Source organism: Chrysochloris asiatica, unplaced genomic scaffold, assembly GCF_000296735.1.
Source record: "Chrysochloris asiatica unplaced genomic scaffold, ChrAsi1.0 scaffold00019, whole genome shotgun sequence".
Taxonomy (NCBI): domain Eukaryota; kingdom Metazoa; phylum Chordata; class Mammalia; order Afrosoricida; family Chrysochloridae; genus Chrysochloris; species Chrysochloris asiatica.
The window spans coordinates 13,345,784-13,350,800 of record NW_006408537.1 but is presented as its reverse complement, the minus strand read 5'-3'; the positions used below and the strand labels follow the sequence as shown (position 1 = coordinate 13,350,800).

The following is a 5,017-nucleotide window of genomic DNA, read 5'->3' as shown; positions in this document are numbered from 1 at the left end:
CCTAGTTCTACATCCTCTTCTGAATCTGGCTTGAATTTCTGGCAGTTCTCTGTTGATGTACTGTGTTTGCAACTATTTTAAATTTATCTTCAGCAAAATTTTACTTGCATGTGATATTAATGATATTGTTTTATGATTTCTAGATTTTGTTGATCATCTTTCTTTGGAATGTGCACAAATATGGATCTTTTCTAATCGGATGGCCAGGTAACTTTCAAATTTCTTGGTAGAGATGAATGAACACCTCCAATGCTGTATCAGTTTGTTAAAAAATTCAAATTGTATTCCATAAATTCTCTAGTTCTTCATTTTTTTTTTTTTTTTTTTTTGCCAATGCCTTCAGTGTAGCTTGGACTTCTTCCTTCAATATCATTGATTCTTGATCATATGCTACCTCTTGAAATGATTGAGCATAGACAATTTATTTTTGATACAGTGGCTCTGTATAGTCCTTCTATTTTCTCTTTTGTTTGTTTGTTCTTTTAATTAAGCTAGAGCCACTATATATCTCCATGACAATTGCAATAGAAAAGGAAGAACAGAGACTCCTATTTCTCCTATATAGTAGTATTTTGTTAGCTATAGATAAATATCTTGCTCAGCAGGATTTACTGGAATTTTTTGGTAAAATGTCATTACTTTGGCATGGGTTTTGCTTTTGCACCAATAAAAAGACTGTTGTTAAGTTAGCTTATTTTATTCTTCTTCTCATTTATATTATATTCATACAAACAAAAAGTGAACCCCACTGGGGGAGGTGTTTTATCAGAAAGATGCCCTGAAATGTTTAGGTGAGAACATGAAAGTCAATTTTCCTATCTAGGCCTCAGATTCTTCTTGGTTGAATGAGATATCTAAGTTTCTATGAGATCAATTTAAACACTGGGAACACTGGATATAGGTAGAAAGTAAGTTTCTACTTTCTGGCCCTATGTGACTTGCTTATAGCAACAGTAATACCTGAATCTTCTAAAAGTCAACCCATATGTCAACTATCTCCTGCTTCCTCGGCCATAAATATGATAACGAACCACACAGAGATTATTCCTTCAACTGAAATCCTGGAGGAAAGATGACACAGAACAGAGCCACAGACACCCAACTGATATTAACAAATGAGAACTACACCTTTGCTGTTGTTACTTCAGTATGACCCAGTAAAACCTCATGAAATACAAGAATTTGCTGATAGTTGAATATCATTGATAGTGAAACTTTCTAGCACAAAGTCAAGCTAAATTTAATAATTGATAATGTACATTATGACAAAATGGAAATAAATTAAAAAACAAATGTAAAGTAAAATACATAGGGTTTATAATTTAAAACTTGACTTAGTGTCCATAGCATTTTCCTTGTGATTTCTGGTTAGACTCCTTGAATGACTATTCCAAATAAGAATCAATATTAAAAAAAAAATTGTTCTTTTTCATTAAGATATTCCAAATAACATTTCCCCCATTATATAAAGGACAATCCTCCTTTGCAATTCATGTTTTCAAAATCTTGTCCAAGGGTAAGGCTTCTCCTGAAGTAATGTAACATAACCTTAATTTCTTTGCTGTTGATTCGTTATTGTCATTTTTCAGACAGGCTAAAGAAGCTGCAAAGTCTATGATTTTCCCAATACTCCATCGGAGGCAAAAAAAAAATGGTTTGCTCTTCTCTTTGCTCCCCTTACGTAAGAACCTGAAAGTAAATTCTTTCTGTCTGTGGCAATGACTTATCCCCATCAGCATGCATCTTTAAATTCATCAGTGCAACCTTGGCAGCAGTTTCGCTATTTTTTTGCCCCTTTTTGTCATTTACTCACTATCTCTCTTGTTTTGGAATCAATAATGTCTTTAACAAGTTTCTGAATGGCAGCCATATGAGGCTTAGAGATTTCCAGTTTTTCACATTCATGATCTGACTGATGATGGGGTCTCAGGCAAAAATTCTTCTCACAGTAAGGACATGTAACTGGCACAAGCTCTTTTTCAGTACAGTCCCTGAATGAGCATGGGTAAGATGCATGTGCGTCCATCTTCAGCCTCTCATTGATTATTTTCATCTCAGAACAGCCATGTGACTCTCTGCTTCTGTGTTCAAGGCAAAATATTCCTGAGCAACCATCACATACAAATGGAAGAAAATCTCATTGCCTGCAATGCTCCACCTGACAGTGTTGCCTGATGGCCAACTCTGCCATCTGCCCCAATCTTTTTTTTTTTTTTTTTCTTGAAAAAATTCTATTGTATTTTCATTGTTTTTCACCATAAAATATTTGAAGCTCCCTTGTATATAATTCCACTGCCACGGAATCATTCCAGCTAAGAATGATCTTATAAGGCACAGTAGAACTGCTCAGTAGATTTTTTTTTTCTTTTTTCGTGTTTTATTGTGAATTATATGATATTTTACATGAGAGTACTTTAGTTTTACATTCATTCCACCGTATATCATTTCATTGCTATGGTTCCAATCCCCTCCATGCATCATCAACTGACCAAAGGGTACACCCTATAAACCCGCCCGCTACACTCTCCCCACCCCCATTCTTTAGCACACAGTCCCTCTCCCTCTCTGGATTCAAAGTCCCCAGCTGCTTCATCACTCCACGTCATGGTCTCTGCCTCTATCTCGGGCCTTGCTTCTTCTCTGGGTAGGGTCCCGCTCTCAGTTCTTCTCCGTTGATGGTTCTAGAGACCTCCACTCCTAGACTGGAGAGTTAATCACTCCCTTCCTTGCTACAAAATGTCTACCTTTACATTTCCAACCCTCACAATCAGCCCTGATAACAATTATTCACTATTGTATCACAAGTGACCCATTTGCATTTCATTTCATCAGCTCCGCCTAGACAGATTGGATAGTACTCACTGGAGAGTCTGCTTTCCTCCATGCCCCCTAGCTCTAGGTTCCCTCTTGAAAGCTTGTAAGCCAGTCACTTCTTGCCTTTGTAGTCCCCTCCACCCCCACCCAATTTGGGTATCCAATGTCCAAGTTGCCCATCTCTGTCTACTCTGTGTGTAGAGGGGGTGGGAATGTTTCTTGCTGTAAGGATTTGTTCCCTCTTTGGGTTACTGCATCCATAGGTGTAGATCAAGTTCATCAAATTGTATCAGATCACTCTTTTTTTTTTTTCCCTCTTCTTTCTTCTCCAGGTTGAGTTCTGATCATCCATTCATCGGGTCCAGGTCACGTGGGTACCATCTGCAAGTGTGGGTGTTCTTGTGCTTATGCCCTGTCTTCCTATCAGCTGGTAGCTTCACTCTCCACTCTAGTCCTCTGTGGCCATGCCACTGACTCTGGGCCCAGGAGTCCCCAGGTCTCCCCACACTGCTGGACAACCAGGTCCCCATCTGGGTCCACAGAAGCCCACCAAACATTCTAGGGCCTAGATTGCCGCTTCATTGCTGCTTTTACCCCACTTCCCCCTATCGGCGATGTGTGTGGTCACCAATCAGGTCGCGTATTTCTGTTGAGTCCCCAATCTTCTTTTGATGTTTTCTATATCATTTAGCATTTTGTCCATAGAATCCTTCAATATTATAAACCGAGGATTGAATTTTTGCCTCAGTTCTTTCAGCTTGAGAAATGCTAAACATGTTCTTCCCTTTTGGTTTTGTAACTGCAGGTCTTTGCATTTTTCTTTTAATACTTGACTTTGTCTTCTTGAGTTGTCCTTTAGAATTTTCTGTTTAGCTTTGTTACTTCCTCATCTCTTCCATGCACTTTAGCTTCTTTACTCTCAAGAATAAATTTCAGAGTCTCTTCTTATCTCCATTTAGGCCTCTTCTTTCTTTTCTGTCTTTTTAATGACTTTCTGCTCACTTCATGGATGATGTTCTTGACAACATCTCATTTCCATTTTGACTTTGGAAATAAAGGCTTATTTGTATCCCATATCTAAAGGTTATTCTCACAGAAATATGTTTAAATAGAATAGAATTAATTGTAGAACACCAAATATTATAACGTTTATTATAGAAGCATTTTGAGAACTATAGCTTTAAAAGGTAAGCACTTGGCATATGGAAAAGACTAAACAGAGCCTGATATGCTAGATTCACCTGGATTTAACTCTCTGTTTTTTCTCAGAAGAGCCAACACATCTCAAAATGCTAACTTCGTCTGTGGAGAGAAAGTTCTGAGGCCCTTTCTCTCACCTTGAGATGAGTGGTTACGAATCAGGCTATGAACGGCAAGGTCAGCAGTTCGAAACTACCAGCTGCTCTGTGGGAGAAAGATGAGGTGTTCTGCTCCCATAAAGATTTACAGCCTCGGAAACCCTGTGCAGGGTCACTATGAGTCAGAACCAACTCCATGGCACATAACAACATACATATATATATATATATAATTATATTTTTATATTATTTTATTATATATTTATGATATTATTATATTTTCCCCCCTCCATTTGACATAGCCTAACAGCAGGTTTTAGGACTATTCAATGACTTAATGAGTGCATAAAAAATTTGTCTTTTAATTTTTCTGTTTAGTCATATATGGTGGTTATGTGCCGTGAAGCCGGTTCCGACTCATAGCGACCCTGTACAGGGTTTCTGAGGCTGTAAATCTTTACAGGAGCAGAAAGCCTCATCTTTCTTCTGTAGAACAGCTGGTAGTTTTGAACTGCTGACCTTAAGGTTCGCAGCCCGATTTGTAACCACTATGCTACCAGAGCTCCTTAATCATATATGGCACATTTGTTTATTGTGTCATAATCTCAAAACAGAGTCCTGGTGTGGCACTGTGGGCTAATGTGTCAGACTCCAAAGTCATTTGAACTGCAAGGTTGGTGGTTCAAACTCACCAGCTGCTCCTTGGAAACCCTATACAGGGTTACTGTGGGTCAGAATTGATTTGATGGCACTTAACAACAACAACAATCTCAAAACAGCTACTGTAGGTCCATGGATCACTTCTATAATGAAGGCAAGAAAAGTATGACAGTGAACTTTTCTCTCTATTCCCTTTTTAAAGTCTTTCCGGAAGTCATGTAGCATGTTCTCATTTGCTATAATGT

The 5,017-nt window shown here is 38.2% G+C and overlaps 1 pseudogene; it reads right to left on the bottom strand.

Moving 5' to 3' along the window:
* Positions 1-1,385: 1,385 nt before the first annotated feature.
* Positions 1,386-2,191, bottom strand: LOC102824920 (annotated as a pseudogene).
* Positions 2,192-5,017: the final 2,826 nt, after the last annotated feature.